Source organism: Perca fluviatilis, chromosome 20 (assembly GCF_010015445.1).
Source record: "Perca fluviatilis chromosome 20, GENO_Pfluv_1.0, whole genome shotgun sequence".
Classification (NCBI taxonomy): domain Eukaryota; kingdom Metazoa; phylum Chordata; class Actinopteri; order Perciformes; family Percidae; genus Perca; species Perca fluviatilis.
This window is the reverse complement of record NC_053131.1, coordinates 26,209,105-26,227,753: the sequence shown is the minus strand read 5'-3', so window position 1 is coordinate 26,227,753 and position 18,649 is coordinate 26,209,105. Positions and strand designations below refer to the sequence as shown.

General features: G+C 38.5%; 1 protein-coding gene across 3 annotated transcripts in view; it reads left to right on the top strand.

Moving 5' to 3' along the window:
* Window positions 1-18,649, top strand: part of lrfn5a (leucine rich repeat and fibronectin type III domain containing 5a) — a 128,992-nt gene that overhangs the window by 8,926 nt on the left and 101,417 nt on the right. The gene's annotated exons all lie outside the window — the stretch shown is intronic.

Below are 18,649 nucleotides of genomic sequence, written 5' to 3'. Positions count from 1 at the left end.
CAGTGCTATTTTCTTCGCTGTCACATGCTGGGGCAGTGGGATGAAGGTAGCAGACACCAACAGACTGAACAAACTGATTAGGAGGGCTGGTGATGTCGTGGGGGAGGAGCTGGACACACTGATGACCGTGGCTGAGAGGAGGATGATGTCCAGGCTTCAGTCCATCTTGGATAATGTCTTCCACCCTCTCTACGACACACTGGCCCAGCAGAGGAGCACCTTCAGCAGAAGACTCCTCTCACCCAGATGCACCACAGAGCGCCACAGGAAATCGTTCCTGCCTGTGGTCATTAAACTTTATAACACCTCCCTCAGAGAGTCACGCACCCCCTCTCTGTAAGCATCTCATCTCAAACATAGACAATAGACAATCACTTCTCCTTTTTTTTTCGCACTATAATCATCTCAACAGACAATTCATTTTCTCTTTTTTATTGCACTATTTGCACATTATTGCTGTACATTTCATATTTTATATATTATTACTGTATATTTGTTATTATTATATATGTTGAAAGTATTGATAATATATGTTGTTTTTATTTGTTGCTTGTATATCTGGAGTTGTAACGAAAATAATTTCCCCCTGGGATTATTAAAGTATTTCTGATTCTGATTCTGCTCCAGTGCAACATCTGTACAGTGACGTTTTAAAAGAACAGCTTTAACATCTGTATAAACTCTATGTATGACAGTGTTAGAGAGAAGACTTCTGATGCATGCTTTCCAGCCTATACAGGACTTGATATTACTAGCATCATAGTTCTAATTATAAATATTTCAACACAGTTGTCACCTAGGGATTCTGCCACCAGACATGGCACTTAATCTATGATATTGGCCCACACTCAATAACACACTGCTTTAGATGACTAAATCCAACAGTACAGTAGCTCCTTTGAAAAAAATCCCACGGGTAAAATGTGTGAAACATCAATGCCGTGGAAAGCTTTTTAGAAATTTTGAGAGATTTGTTGTAGTATTGCCATTTGAAAATATTATGAAATTCCCCTTGTAGACAGACATAGCAGGATAAGACTGGGGCACAGACATTTAAAAACCTCTATCTTATACATTGATGCCCATATGCACCCTTGCCTTTCTCCTCTTACAGAACAGCTGATACACCTGCTGAGTTTGTGCAACTCTAGATGAGAGTGCTCAGCCTCTAATAGCAAAGCATACTGACTGTGTGGTCTGTATTATTTTGCAAAGCTGCATGTGTATGTTGTGCCAAACGAACTTGTCATGTCCCTTGAATGTTGCCACAATTTCTATCTTTTAAGTTGCTTGTTTTGTGACTATAGTACTACACTGAACCACAAAGTATGTATTGTAAACATAGATCAGGGTGATAAGAAATACAATAGTATAAAATGGTTAATTACTCTGCAGCCCAGTCTTCTTCAGCCTCAGTCTTTTCCAGCAAGGTATACCCTCAAAAACCAAGTCTTTAATGAGCATCAGGTACATATGATTATTGTGTATATAGACAATATTACATATAGTATCATAAACTGCATTTCTGGGCCAACTTTAGATGTGATTTTTTTCTATATGTTCAGTCTATGTGTTTGGTGTTATCTCCCCACAGGCCATATCCATAAATAACAGTGCATTCTCAACTTGTCAGATTAAATAGCGATAAAAACAATAAAGACCACCCCTGCCTTCAGAAGACTTTCATATGTGGTTGCAACAGTTGGAGCATTAAGACAATGAAAAATCAGTAATATTTAATAATTATTTAATAATTTAATAATTAAATTATCAATCAGATTCACTTTATTTATTATAAACAAAATATATATTTTAGATTTTTCATGCCGACATTGGTCTTGATATAGGACTCCATTCATAGGACATGGTGATTATGGACAGTAAATGAGTACACTTAAATGATCCCATGGGAAATGGGTCACTGCAGCAGTAGAGAAAAGCCTATAGAATAAAGAAGAACACATACAGTGAAGATAACATACATTTATATCAAGATAATATACTTAACATGTTACAACAGACAAAGTAAGATAAACTGAAACCATTCAATGTTAATTTTTTTTTCTCTTTTTTAAATAAAAAGAAAGTTAAAGGGCTGCCTTGCCTTAAGTGTGTTTGGCCATGTTCAAATCCATATTGAGTGAACTGTGTTGGACTCAGAGCCCTTGGGGCACCTTTTTTTGCACATGGACACTTTTGAATTAAAGCTACGAGTCAGCACTTTAACCTCATAGGCATGCTTCCATTTGGAATCTGATGTGCTGAAGAACACATCGAAAACATTTGTTGTAATACCAGTGCATGACTGCACTGTATCACTCAGCCATTTTCCTCATGTATATTTCATTAATGCATGTTTATGATGGAAGATTCTTAAGCATCATTGGCAGCTACAGTATGAAAGTACAGTTTAAAGTTAACATTTCAGAACCATGGGCAGCTACACTATGCAGGTACTGCTTGACATAAACATTTGAGCACCCTGGACAGCTACTGTATGAAGGTACAGTTTGAAGTAGACATTTCAGGACCATGGGCAGCTACAGTATGCAGGTACAGCTTGAAGTAGACTTTTCAGCACAATGCACAGAGGCTTCATGCAGTTACAGCTTGATGTAGACATTTTTAGGACCACGGACAGCTACAGTATGCAGTTGCAGCTTCAAGTAGAAATTTCTGGTCCAACTGTTGTCCATGGCTAAAATGATACCCAGCGCTTTTTTGTTGTTTGTGTTAAAAAGCACTGCCCTTGGGATCATTTCAGAATGGACATGTTGGTGTTAAATTGCTGCAAATGTTGAAGGATAGTCAATCAATAAGATTATATATTTTCGATAGTCATTATCGACAACATAATAATAATACATAATACAATATAATTATCGGTCATGATGATGATCATTTCTGAACAACACTGCCTGTAAATGGGAGGCTTTCTGTCAATCTAATTGGTACAATTGTGTTGTGTTAATCACCAGGACGAGCAGGTCATCAGTGAGGAACAGTGTTGTTTTTTTGGAGCAGCAGAGGGACTGAAAACTGAGTAGATTAAATGGTGCATTTAATTAAGAGGCTTGGGATCAGGAAGTCAGAGATCAGTCTTGGTCCATGCCAACAGAAGCTACATTTAGCCTAGCTTGTTAGCGCGTGCCATCTGTTCACAAACACAGATTATCGCTACACAGCAGGCGCTAGCTATGGGTACATTATCTGGTGGTCTTCTGGGGTTTATTTTGTCAAATAACCAGGGTGTGACTCTTTGTGATGCAGAAGCCTATTTCACCTCCATATGCATTGCCTCTACCCTCATTGTATGAGCTATTGTGTGTCTCATTACACTCATATACACAAAAAAATTTAATCATTTTCAGTCATGTTAGCAAATAGGGTATGTATGTTAAAAACATGTTACAAACTAACAAGATGCTGCCAAAGTGTCTTTTATTTGTTATTTTCAGCTTTTTATGTTATAGCTGTTCATCAATATGAATATTGATTAACCCCTTATCATTTTATTTACAACTGGTGTATATATATATATATATTTATATATATATATATATATATCTGTTGTATGTGGATTTCTTTTATTTTTCTTCTTTGTAGTGCTCTCTGACATTTTTCTGTCTTCCCCTGCAATGTTGGGTGTCAACAAAGTCATCATTGATGTTTGTCTATGTTTGCTGTTAAGCTCACTTGGGAGTTGTTAATGTGTTGTTTTAATAAGAAATGGTCATTCACTAACATTTACAATCACTACCATCACTTATATGTGTGTTGTTTTGTTTCCTTTCAATTACCTATTTCAAAGTCACACAGCATCAATAACACGGTTTTATGATGTCTTTGCTTTTACATCAATTCTACAGTAGGCTGTTCACTCTGGATAGTTAAGGATCTGCTTTACAAACCGGGATCACTCCAAATCATTGCATCACACTTAGCTGTCTTTTACACCAAATACTATAAAAAGCAGCCATCTAATCCTAGCTGTTGGCAGTATTTTGTCTTTCTACTTGGCTCTAACCTGAGCTCAGCAAGCTGCTACTCCCCAACAAACACTCCAAAATCTGACGGCTTGATATATTTGGCTGATTAATATGGTTTGAAGCAGTTGCCAGTAAATTCAGGGAGTGTAAATGATACTCTTATGATATTGAGCAACCCAGTTAATTATTTCTTAATAAAAACAACCCACTGCTGGGGGACAGAACAGTAACATTGGAGAGATTGAATTAGAGTGACATTTTTTTGAGGATGAATTATATCAGAAATAAGTACTGAAATATACCTTCAGATAAGGGAATGCAATATCAAAGTAAAGAAATGTGGGTAGGTCCAGAGATTAAGTACTTTCAGCCAGGCATTGAATACCATCACTTGAAACAACTTGACTGCAATGATCCTGGTGGCGGTTTCCTTGGAAATCCTATTTTTGTGGCACTATTACTGTCAAGCCTTATGAGATGAGCCCCTGCTCAAAGATGCCTCAGAGGCCCCTGGTTCTACCTAGCACACCCTCGGACACAAACGGATATCATGATAGCCTCTTTATTGTGATATCTTCAAAATACAGTTGTTTTTGAGAAGGAATTTGACTCTCCAGGAATTTGAACTGTTGATAGACATATCACACAGGCATACACTGGCTCACATATTACAGGCTGTGCGAAGGGGCTCCCTAGGCCTTTTTACTAATCCATCCATGTTTAATCTCTATGTCCCTGATGACTAGATAACAGCAGATATATTATTTTGCTTCATGTGGTATATAGTAAATGGGTGTTTAGACTACATTGATACTTTAAATTAATTTAATCTGATAATCATTGTTTGAAGTAGGTTGCTGTATAGATTAAATAAAATGTGTTTTTCTAAGGGAATGCATTTGAAAATGAAGAATTATAGGTACCCTATGGCATTTTTACACAATCACTTCAAATTAAGAATGGAATGCAATGAAATGTTAACGTCTATTTTTAAGTAAAGAGCAGTCGGCCAGGAGGACTAAACTGGGTTGGAGGCCTGTAATCAGAAAGACCATTTGGTTTTATGAGCTGGTAATAATGAAAATTGTCTTTTATCAGGAGAATACCACCAATAGTAGTAAAAGCAGAGGAGGACAAATTAGAATTAGAGAATCAGTCACCCGTCATTGTAATTAGTCCTTAACGTGCTCGGGTAAACTGAGGTGTATAATGCCAGGTGTGTCCAATCCTCTTCTGTAATTCAGTGGAATAAACTAATGGAACAGTGCATGTTGCGTGTGTGTGTGTGTGTGTGTGTGTGTGTGTGTGTGTGTGTGTGTGTGTGTGTGTGTGTGTGTGTGTGTGTGTGTGTGTGTGCACCTGCCTATCTATACCCTTAGGGGCCGTTTGTCCCAGCTAATGAGCTGTCATTATCAGAGTCAGTTGTAGTTTAGGTAAGCAGAATGGCAAAAGGGTAGCAAACATAGGGGCAGATGTTCAAGTCTTTCCCCACATTAGAACGATAGGGTTCAGGTTGAAAATTGGCGGGGTGGCCCTTTAAGCCTGATATCATGACTTACAATCTGCTTATCTAACACTATCAGCAGTGTACTCTACGCTGCTTTGAAGAAACGGATGAATATGCCATGATTAATGGATAAGATGCAGAGAGTAGTAGAGTGTGGATTCAGAAAACAAAAACCCTCTTAAACACACTGCGAGAGCTTCTCTGTGAGCTCCCACAGACTGCAGAGTACAGCATGCATGCAAAACCTCTACTTATGTAGGCAAGTTATCTGCCCACACACACACAAGCTCAGCAAGTGGGCCTTTAAAAGGATATACAACATTAAAGCAACTTCCCTCTAGGAACTAAAGCGAAAGCATGACTCAACCATTTATCAGCACCACACAATGAGTTGACATATTTACAAGAGATGGACAGTAGTGAGACATCCATTTCACAATACCTGTAGTGTGCCCATACATTAAAAACTGACTTTATCAATACTCTTTTTACTGGTTTAGAATCGTTTCTCGTTTAGAACCTGGCTTTGAGGGGGCATCCCTACTCATGTTAGTTTCTCTCTCTAACGTTTCCTGTATGTTGATGCCTTTTGCTAGGTGTAGGCTTTACTGAGTCCAGGTATATTGCAACATGCAGTGAGTCACAGCCTGTGACCCAGTTGAGCAATGTTGCTCAGCATGATCTCATTCTGACTGTACAGTTAAACAAATCCGATGCTAGTGCAGGTGTTTTTGCCAGGCACATTACTGGAAAACACGAAATTTACATGAGCATTTCAGATTATTCCAGGTGGATTTAAAATGCATTTCACTGTATTTTACTGTGCAATAAAAGCAATGTTGCTACTTTCAAGGTGAGCAATGTATATCTTGAATGCATTCAGTCATTTGAAGTAGCATTATTTGCTACATGATACAACAGTATATTACGACTAATTTGTGGAATCGCAAGTCCTGAGAACTGACAGCAACGCAGTGTGTGAACTTAGGTGATGTCGAGTTTACAGACAACAGCCTAGTTGGCCTTAATCCTGCATCAGAACACAAATATAGCTCTGTGTGTGTGTGTGTGTGTGTATGTGTGTGTTAGATGTGACATTTGTAGCACGTTAACATGCATGCACAAAAATAAATAAAGTAAATAAAAAGTCCTCAAATATGTCTGGTATCAACTTATATACAAGTTGGATTTGGTCTAAATATTTCAATAGTGGTCATATTTAGTAAATCTTGGCATGCTTACACGCTAAACTAAATTGAACATGGTAAACATTATACCTGCCAAACATCAGGATGCCAGTCTTCGTCTAGTTTGGTTTTTGCATCTTGTTTTGCTTATTGTGATCGAACTTTTCCATATTTACCTATGCAAAAAGGCAAGTAAGCAACAAGAGAAAGAATCCAAGCAACATTTGTGTGCATTTTTGTGTGTTTCAAATGTCACAGCATTCTGTTACAGATCCGAGTTCAGCATTACAGTAGTAAAGTGTCTTATTCCAACTCAAACTCTTTCAGTACTGACACGGTTTGAGTTTCGAGACAATGTGAGTATTCTGTAGGCAACACTATCATTAATCTACCTTGTTTATATGGCAGTAATCCTTTTTAATCTGATCCCTTTTATCAGCTAACCTTGTACTTAAGGAACCTGGGAAAGATATTGGCAACCTAACAGTGCCAGCAATCCTCGAGCACCAGCTTTAATCTTAATTACCACTGTCGAGTACCGACACCAGACTTTGTTAAACATGCATGGATTAGATTTAAAACTATTTATTCATCCTGATTTTCTTCCTTTCCTGGTGTATCAACATGTGAGTGTTTGTAGAGTAAACCTGTCTTCGTAGTGGCACATTCATTTTAATGGCACATTCATTTGGTACCAATATCATTCCCCCTTTTAAGTATTTTGGCAGCAAAATTCTGCGCCCATTTCTAATCTCTCCCCTGTCTCCACTTTGTCTTTCTGATATGTGAGACATGTTGCCTTTGCCTTTAGAAAAAAAACATTCACAGTGTGTTTCTTCATGAGTGTGTTTGTGTATGCATGTGTTTGTGTGATCATTATGTCTTGATCTGAAGCCATCTGGGTTGGCTGGATCATTTGCATATCTGGTGTTAACCATTATAAATATTCATGACCAGGGTCTAAACTGGTATGAATATTCATTTTGCCTCCAGGACGTAGACGGGTGGAGTGGCTGTGATTCCAATCAGCAGAACAGAAATGAAGTCAACCTTTTGTGTGGTGGACGAGAACACTTGATGATTCTTGTAGGCCCCTTGGCAAGCTTGGCAAGCTTGGCAAGCTCCATATGTATGTGGATTACTACATTTGCTTTAGTCATGTGGCAGCCATATTTGATTCACGTCATACTTGGGAAATGCCTGCAAGACAGAGAGGCAGTTGGAAACAGAAACAAGCTCAACTTGTCTTGGGAGAAAAAGATTGAAAGTACTCTTTCAAATGAGGGAGAAGCTGCAGGGCAAACTATTCACTAAAGTCCAATTCAGAAGCTGCAGCAGCAGGACTAAAAGACATAATGATGGTGTGGAGCCATTGTGTTGGCACGTGTGACCATGTCAAACTAACAGCATACATTGCCTGTTTGACAGTTTACTTGCTAAAGCTGTTGTTAGTTCATCTGAACTGTTAGAAATGCCACGGTCGCTGTTAGCTACTAAATGATCCAAATAGATCTAGTTGGTTAGGAAATACATTTAACATGGTCACATAGACATTCACAGTTGCTGTTATGTTTCGTTCCTCTTGTTGTGTCTTTGGACCTTGACCACTTCTGCCATGACATTCTATCATGGCAATATCAAAGCAGAATTTGGGTCTATATTTATTTTAGTTTGATTAGCATGCAATGTGGCTGATGTGGTTCCATCTTTGATGGGTTGACTTCCTTACTACTTTGGATCTGTTGCCTTTAGGGATGCTAATTTACATTTTGTCCTGAACAATAGCCGACCCTCGGTTAGGGCTGTGCAATTAATCGAAATTTAATCGTGATTATGATTTTGGCTCCCAATGATCACAAAAAAAGAATAATCGAAAAAAAACTATTATTTAGCTCATTACGTTTTGCAAGTAAACTCTTATTTTCTCTTGTGTTCTGAATGAAAATATAAATTTTAAATAGGAAAAGTATTAAGGCAAATTTCACAGTTGTATGTGTTTTTTTTTACTGTTGATTTATTTTACTTTTTCCACTGTCTACATTTTTCCAGAAGTCCACAAGTAATCGTGTTAAATTATCGTGATTTCAATATTTACCGAAATAATCTTGATTATATTTTATATATATATTTTTTCCATAATCGAGCAGCCCTACCCTCGGTAACCGATCATTAACCGTTAAACGACAAGCAAGCAACTGAGTGCATTTCCACAGACACTGGCAGCCACTCTCCTGGAAAGGAGCCGCTCTCCTTGCACGACACACAAGTCCGCAGCTATCAGCGGAGCATATGTCCGAGCCCGTCTCCAAAGCATACATCTGCAAGGTTGTCAGCTGTGTGTCTGCCTGGCATAGTCTGTGAGGGCAGCCAATTTAACCCGGCAGTCCTCATCGATATAGTGGCATGTGTCATGTAGCTCTCCGCTGTGAGCACCGTCCAGCAGAGCACCAGAGAGCCTAGCAGAAAAAGGTTTGCACTGGCAAGTTAACCAGCAGTTAAAACAAAGATTGTATAGACTATTTTTCTTTTACTATGCAAAAATTGTTTTTTAAATTATTTATTTAAATGTTGTTGTTTTTTTAACAATATTGGGTTACACTTTACTTGAAGGTATAGACATAAGAGTGACATGACACTGTCATGAACGTGTCATAAACATTATAAATAAGTCATAAACAATTATGACATAATGATTCTTTTAGTAAGTGTCGGTTATTGTCATGACAAGTTATGGTAAGAGTTAGGGTTAGGGTTAGAGTTAGGGTTAGGGTTATTGTTTTTTAATGTTGAACCTATTGTCGGTTACCGGTTAAAGGGTTAATCATTAACATCCCTTGTTGCCTTTAATCTTTGGTGAAATAGGAAATAGGACAAACATGATGATTATGATGTGTGTGAAAATAGCAGATGCAGTGTGAATTATATTAAAGTTAAATAGATATCAACATAAAAGCCACAATTCATCAAAGATAAATTCCTGGATGGAGCTGAGGTGGGACAAGCTTAAACTATAATATGCTAATATAATATAATATACATACCACCACTACTGACTCTAATAGGCTCCCACACCTGTCAATCAAGCAACCACACTTCAATCATTTTTCATCATATCAAACAGAATGTTTGTATTTATGGTTGGCATTCATTCTGCTATAACCATGATAGGTATTTACGATGATTAGATAGCTTTTAATGTGCTGTAGCAGTTTGCATTGTGAGTGGCGGAGTCTTCCATGCCGGCGCTGGTAGCAAATGGTATGCACATGCACAAAGGATTCACAGGAGCCAACACACATACACTTGACAATGTTGTTTGCATTGAGTTAGGTAACTTTAGGTGGTATGGAACTGAAATATTAAGGATAAGAACATTAGTATATGTCTACACTACACAGTTATTTTGAAAATCAGCATTCAAGACACACTATAGGAAAATAACATTACTTGATTAATAAAGTCAATAGTAAGCCTCTTCTTTCTTACCTCAGTTGATGTTTTAAAATTACAGTGTTTGTGTGTGTGTGTGTGAGAGAGAGAGAGAAAAAGAAGAAAAAAAAAAAAAAAAAAAAAAAAAAAAAAAAAAAAAAAAAGAGAGAGATACTATATCAGTATTCAGGACAGAGGATTTAGGAAGTGCCAAACTATAATGATCTCTCATCTTCAATAACACACTCATACACACACTGCATTGTTTTCAAGTGTAGTGGTGAATACTGACAAAAAATGGTAATTTGCACATGCACAGTGATGGACACATTTAGCCAGGTACACCACACACTCACTTAGACATGCTCCACAGAATGCAAAATTCTACAATTCACACTTTTATGTGGAATCTACAGCAAATCGACAGGAAAGCACACTCACCAAAGCACATAAACAAAAGACACATACACACACACACACACACACACACACACACACACACACACACACACACACACACACACACACACACACACACACACACACATTTATTAGCATGCAGAACTCACACTTTTTTCTCTCTTTTCTGACATAGACGTCTGTACACAGAGAACAAAAAAAACGTGGTGCAGGAACAAGAGGTTGTTTACGGAAATATTGCGTGACTATGTCGGTTGCGTCGTGTCTGTGTTCGTGGGTGTGGGTGTGAACATGTGAAAATGGCGGAATGTGGAATGAATTTAACTTCATTCAACCACACAAATGTTACAGACATACACACACACTATCCCAAGTGCTTTAAATGAAAACACTAGAGGGGAGAACAAAGAGCCTCCTTGAAGAATAGACATGAATTATTCACTCCATCAGATAAGAGAGAGACAGAGAGGGAATATGAGAGAGAGAGAGAGAAATAGGGACAAATGGAGAGAAAGTGATGGAGAAGGATTGTGGGTGACACAAAGAAAAAGACAGACAGATGGAATGACAAGGACAGTAGGGTATGATATTGTATTAGCAGGAAAGATGACAGGGAAGGTCCTCAAGAGATTTTAGATAAAAGAACACAGCATACCATCATAAACCATGTCTAAAAGTCACCAGGGTGTAAAATCCATTAAATAAACCAGAATGAATAAATAAAAAAAAATATTCCTACACTTTGAAAATACATAGCATTACTCTTCTGTAGTAAGCCAGATGCTTTGGATATCAGGGTCTTTTTCTGACTTGAGGGGGTGTTTTTGCTACCTAAACGTAAAATGTGTTTATCCTGGGAAAATCCACAACCAGGTAGCAGCTTAGCTGCAGCATCTGTGCTGCTTTCCACTCAGATAGGCTTTATCATATCAGAGTATGGTACCTCTTTTGTGTGCTACTAGTAATGCAGTGATGCTGTAGTACTTCAGTAAAAGCAGACAATCCAGATGCTTTATCCAATATCAGGAATGTGGATGGAGGATGTATTAGTGCTGCAGTGGTTCTGTAGTGGGATTGACCTGGCACTTTAGGACATCCAGTGCGTTATTGCTACTTTGACTTAAAGCTATAGTGAGGAATGTTGAGTAATGACAGCAAAACTGTCGGCGCATCCAGCCTTCCGTGATCACGCACCATCCCCACCCCTCCTCTACGCAGTTTCTTGTAACCAAGGAGGACAAGGAGGATTACAAAAACATGATGGATGAGGTAATTACCTTCACTCGATTTTCTGTGCGCGAAAGCAGCCGGACAACACCATTTTCTGAACATAGCCATCCTGAGAAATACAGAGAGAGTTTTGTGGAGATGATAGTCTTAAAGTGCTCATATTATGGTATTATGGACTTTCATGCTCAACATTCAGTGTGTTTTGTTTAAAGTGCTCATATTAAGCTCATTTTCAGGTTCATAATTGTATTTAGAGGTTATATCAGAATAGGTTTACATGGTTTAATTTTCAAAACACAACATATTATTGTTGTACTGCACATTGCTGCAGCTCCTCTTTTCACCCTGTGTGTTGAGCTCTTTGTTTTAGCTACCGAGTGAGGCATCTCACTTCTATTCCATCTTTCCATACAACAAATTTGTAGTAAAGTTGTAGTTGTTATTGTAACATTGTTATTACTATTCTTAAATGTTTTCCCTACCTTATAGGCCTACACATTCTTCATGTCATTTTTTTATTTTTATAATACAATACTATTGAATGTATAATAAATAGGGGTGTCACAATTTCGATTTGGCGATTCCCCCAGTATTTTTTCTCTCTCCACCCCCACCTACTTGCGCATGTTTGATGAAAAAAACGACAGCTAAGATAGCGTAGCTTATACCGAACGGTAGCATGCAGCTAAAGACAAAGGGTAACGTTAACTTACATGGGCTCCATGAGCACCTCGTTAAACTAATGGTGCATTTGATTGCAATTCGTTAAACTCAAACTGTTGTTGCAAAGTACCCTTCTGCCATCTAGTGGCACTTATTGTGGCATTGCCGTCCCTCTTGAATAAAACATATTTAAATTGAAAATGTAATCAAATTGTGACGTTAATCTTGAAAGTCTAATCAAAGTGTGGATTTGGAGAATCGTGACACCCCTAATAATTAACAAAGATTGTACTGTTTTAGATACGTGGTATTAAAAACGTATCAAAGTACTCTAAGTATCGATACTTTTGACAACCTTAATCTGAATACTTTTCCCAACACTGGAGCATTCAAAGTAGCTAATGGTTATTAATCACCTATAAATACATGTACTCTGTCTGTATTGAAGTATAGTATTAATAGCACGTGTTGGTAAAATATTATTTGGTGGTCATGAAGTGACCAATATGACTTTGGTATCTTAAAAATTATCCTATTTACATGTTGTGTTTTTCCTGAGTTTAAGGGCGCTTCACGTGAGGACAGTACTTCTGGAGTGCTGTTATCAATCACCAGGGCTGACTTTAAGCTAGCTGTTGATGGCCAGTAAATACCTCTAAACCATGGGCTGTGTACTTGTTAAATCACAATATTTTGTAATCTGTAATCACAAGTTATATAAGGATGTGGGTGTGCAGTTTTATAAAGGCACTTTTGATGGAGCTGGGGCTGATTAACTAAAATAATGTAATCGATAATGTAACAAATATTAGGTAATTAGTAAAGTAAATTTGTCAAGAAGTAATATGATTTTTACACTGTAGTCGGCTAGTTTTGGGTATGTTGTCAGATACATACAAAAATTTAAAAAAGTTTTGAGTTGCTGGAAGTATAGACACAATGTTTTTGCTGCTTTCTTTGGTGTTTCCTGGCCTTGCCTTTCTATAACTTACATAACTCAATGCTTTTGAACTGATGGTGTAGCTATGCTGATCTCTCAACTGTCAACGGACCAGTTTTTAAGAAACTGAAACTGAAGGTGTATTATCTCTAAGTACTGTGCAAGTGTCACCTTTATTTCAGTAAACATGGAGTGTTTTACCCAGGCTGTGAAAGGTTATAGAAAATAAATGGTAGTTGGGTACTCCAGTAATACTACTTGTAGCATTTCGAAGGAGGAAGACAAAATGAAAAAATGAATGAGATAAAATAGATTACAGGACAAACAATTGCAGGGAATACTTTGCAATCTCATCCTTAATTCAATTGCAGAGATAAGGATGAGAGATAGTAATACAGGCTGAAAAGGGAATGTAAACAAAATGCTGGAGTGATTGCAGAAGCAGATTGAATTTGATAATTCATTCAATAGTCCAGGTTAGAGAGAGAAAGGTAGGGAGGTAAAGTGAAAATGAAAGTGCATAAGAGGCTTTAAAAGACCCTGTAAGAAGTTTATTATCAGGTTTCCTAATCTTCTGCCTTCATTTCATCCCTCAATCATCAGCTCCACAGCTGGCAGCCAAGGAAAGGCGGGCCATACAGTAATAAAGTGGGGTGATTTGCATTCATTTATGCCATTTCTGTCACTTGTTACATTAAACCTAATTCCTGCTGGGTTGACACAAAACGAAGTGTGGAATCAAGTAACAGAATGAGGTTTCTATTTATCGTGAATAGGCTCTACAGTCGATGATGATGGATTGGGAAATTTCACAGCAGGAGTGATCAGCTTGGTCCCTGTTCAGAACCATAAAGGACACAAATCCAAAGAGGTTTCCATGTTAGCTTGTTTATTCTTTTGTCCATTAGGAATCAGTCAGAGTGAAACATTTCACTTCTACCTGATACCTGTCATAAAAATATATATGAATATTTATGGATGTAATTGGTTTTAGAAATTATATGTTTTTGTTATAAGTAGAAAAAGCTTGAAAAGTCACTAGTGCTAGCTGGTGAAAATTTGCAGTTGAAATGTTTGAAATAGCTGGAAAACTGAAGCTGTTCAAGTGACTGTGGTGGAAATGCAATTACTGAAAGAAGTAGAAATTCCAGTTAAAATGGCAGTGCTGAAAGAAGCTGGCCAACTGGCTTTATTGTTATTAACTAGCTTTTTCTGGTGTGTCACGTTCAACACAACAAACCTTTGCTGTTACAGCTTTCCGATACAGTGCACAAAACTGCAAACTCTGCAGTACATTCACTTGATATCTTTGCTACTAAACTTCATAGATATAAATTTGCTTGACACCACACACACACAAACACACACACACACACACACACACACAATTTAACGTAACTGGCGCTGCTATTGTCTATTCACTATAGAGAATACACTACTATACACTATTCATAGGGTTAGTAAACAGTAAAAATCAGCATTGATTTACTTATTTTAAATATCTGATACTTATTCTTATTATTCTCTGTCTTTTAAACTGCTGACTTATTTCGGAGGAAGTCCGAGCGCTGCTTGGGCGGAGATGGACGGAATTTGTGGCAGCGATGACAGAAGTTACAGACGGAGGCATTGTGCGTCATAGCATTATGCTGAAAAGGGCAGAAAATTAGCATATCTACTCATGTGTCATGTTTCCCTCTCTGCCTATGGGAGCTGGAGCAGAAAAATACCCGTGCCTACCACAATTTGTCCCGGGAGTGAATGTCAAATGTAACCTTTCCCACTGCAGACAAAAGCCAGATATTACTGGGTGTAAGCGGGGTTTCTTTACCTGTGGGAAATGGGTATTACTTTGTTATTCACTTCTATTATCTTGTCTGTGCTTATTGGATTACATTTTTATTAAAGAATGAAACACTGCACTAATTGCGTATGTGAAGAAGTTTAACTCCTAGATTCAATTTGAGTTTTATTGTCTAATAAGCTAATAAGGTGTTTATTGTCATGTTACGTTTTTTCAAGACCTTGAACACTATAGCAGATATCAGCGACTTTAAACCAAACAATCGGAATCCAAGTTACTTGACTAAAGTTAATGGACCTTTCGTGATAGGTCTGATGTTCTTTTTCAAGTAGCTGATGAGAGATAGAATGGTGATGATACGCCAAAATGTGCCCATTTGTTTTAGCTGGAGCCCAGGGTGACAAAGGAAAGGTCCTGACTGAATAATGTGACTGCATTTCTAATTTGTCTGCAAACCTGTGGGGAAGCCAGCTACTTGTTATCTGTTCGCAGCTGTTTCCCCAGAATGACAAGAACCCAGTGCAACACAGACTAGACACCTGGTCACCTACACGCACACACGCACGCACGCACACACACACACACGCACGCACGCACGCACGAACGAACGAACGCACGCGCGCGCTATGGGCCCGGCTACCAGATGCTATCCAGACAAGGTAATTGAGAGGAAGAATCGATGGACAAAATGACAGAGAACAACAAGGGGAAAAAGAGAGAAAAGAAAATGTGAAAGAGAGAATAAGGTGCTTGTAAAGAGTGTGTGTGTGTGTGTGTGTGTGTTTGTGTATGTGGGGGCGGGGGGGGGAGGTGCGAATGGGAAGAGATGAGGAAACAATAGAGTCAAAAGTGTGAAAGGATGACAGGAGGGGTGATGTGATAGAGGAGAGGAAGTGGAGTGACAGTCACATGGGATGGGTCGGATTGATGGAGAGATGGGTTTAGGAGGAGGAGCTTCACTGGAGAGGTCAAACGAGAAACTGTAACAGTGTGCATCATGGCACATCACCACAAAACCCACCAAAGAGGAAGGGAGGGAGAGAAGGTCTGCAGGAACGACACAAAAGAGTAAGAAGAGAAAGGACGGTGAGAGGCAGGAAGTACCATAAATGGACACGGAGGGGTTAGAGCAGCGGGAAAGTGCAAGATGAGATTAAGTTTCACTTAAAGGAATAGTTTGACATTTTGGGAGATACACGTATTCACTTTCTTGCCCAGAGGTAGATGAGAAGCTAATAGTCACCGCTTGGCTCTAGTTATATTCACAGATTGATGTTGATTGTCTCATCTAACTCTTGCCAACTAGCCACATTTTACAACATGTTGAACAGTTCCTTTAGCTTGTCCAGTGCATATATTAATTTACAGTTAAAGAAAGAATAAAGCCAGTTAAATACGTAGGTGGGTTTCCTCCCTTGACAGTCCACACTCCACTCCCTTGTACATCCGACAAAATGCTTTTTTTTCTTTGGCACTTGTGGTTGACCCCATTCACAGAGTACTGTTTCTTTATTAACCTGGCGTGGTAACTGAAGTTCTGCTCTGCTGGTTGATCTCAGTAATTGTCAGAAGTTTTACTTGAAAAAAAAGTTGGCCCTGAGTTACATGCCGTTTAATTCCTTCATGCTTCATTCAAATATGTCTTCACCCTCCTTCTCTTTCCTTTATTCCCCGTTTCTCTAAGTGAAAATCTCTCTTATTCTCTCTCTCTCATCTCCTTTACTTTTTGCTCTGCAATACTCAACACTGCAATATCATATTTGTCTCAATTCCAAAGACATTAAGCACACACATACAAACACATACACACATTAGCCCGACCGTTTAAATGCTGTTTGTATTGCTCAATTCAGTTCACAGTGGGCAAGCTGGGAGCAGCTTTACAGCCAATTCTCTAAATACCCCTACTGTGTATTTGCGCGTGTGTGTTTGTGTGTGTGTGGTGTCTAGCGAGTGAGAGAGTGACGGTGAATGCAGAGCAAGCGGTCGTAGCGGAGGAGAGTATAAGTTTATATCTGTGAAGTTTAGTAGCAAAGATATCAAGTGAATGTACAGCAGAGTTTGCAGTTTTGTGCACTGCATCGGAAAGCTGTGGCAACAAAGGTTTGTGTGTGTGTGTGTGTGTGTGTGTGTGTGTGTGTGTGTGTGTGTGTGTGTGTGTGTGTTTGTGTGACTGTTTGCTAATGGGAATATGGCAGTGGGTTAACTTTGCCAGCAAGCCTCTTCAATTGGGTTCTAATTACGTCAATAGAGAGGCAGACAAAAAGGCAGGGAGAGAGAGTAAAGGACAGATACTCAGTGTAATAGTGTTGCTGTGCTTTTGAGTAGATATCTGAGTGATGCCAATGAATGCCTCAGGCCTGACTGTGAAGTAACTCTGCTGTCATTCATATTTCCAACACACACATACATGAGTGCACACACGTGTAAAAACACTCACACACAAGGCAATTTGTTACCTCCCTTGTTAGAATAAATTATTAAATGTGCCCCCGCCTGTTCATTTCATCATAATTTGGGGGGAAATCTGATAGAAAACAACACATTGTCTCCCCATAATTGTCTCCCAGACACACACACACACACACACACAGACAAACACACACACACACACACATACATGCATTTCATAGGTCTTCTGTAAATCTTGGCATTGAGCCCTGTGTCTGTGTTTCTTGACAAACCAGGGGCATAATGGATCTTACCATGACATCAGCACACACACAGAATCACACGTACACAAACACAGGGGAAAACATGGAAGTGAAGAGGCATAATTGAGATGTATCAACATGAGACCGAGGGAATCGTTGCACGGTGGCACAAATCCAGACAAACAAACAAATAATATACACTCATTCGCCTAACCATGAGTCCCGTTGATAACGACATGGATGCTTAACACTCAGATGCTTTTAGTGATTATAACCATAGGAAAATGCCTAGTTGATTTTATTGATGTTCACTATTTTTCAGCTTAATTAAAAACACGCAATTTTTCTTACATTTAGAAAATGTCTAGTGCTTTTCTGGTTATTTTTTTAAAAGTTATTTCTAATCAGCAGATGTTCTTTCAATCCCCATATCCTAGTATAATGAAAAGATTAAAGGGGCACGTGACGCCACTGATTACAGTAAGATCAGTTTATCGTCATGCCTGTGAAAACAGTTGTGTAAGATCACTGGAGGAGCTTTGTCAAGTCTGAGAATGTAATGTAATCATTATTATCTTTACTTCCTGCCTGCACTACAAATTGGATGTGTGGAGTTTGAAAGATGTGAGCATTAACCAGTCAGGGAGTTTGTAATGAAAGATACTTTTTAGTTGCATTATAGGAATTGTACTGTAAGATCTATCATTTTGGAGCTTAACCCATATACACAGGCCTAGCAAATCAGGCTACTTCAGGTTCTCTTGCTATGATAGTGAACTTTTACTTTTAAATCTGTTCATGCAATTATGGACATGATTTATGATAT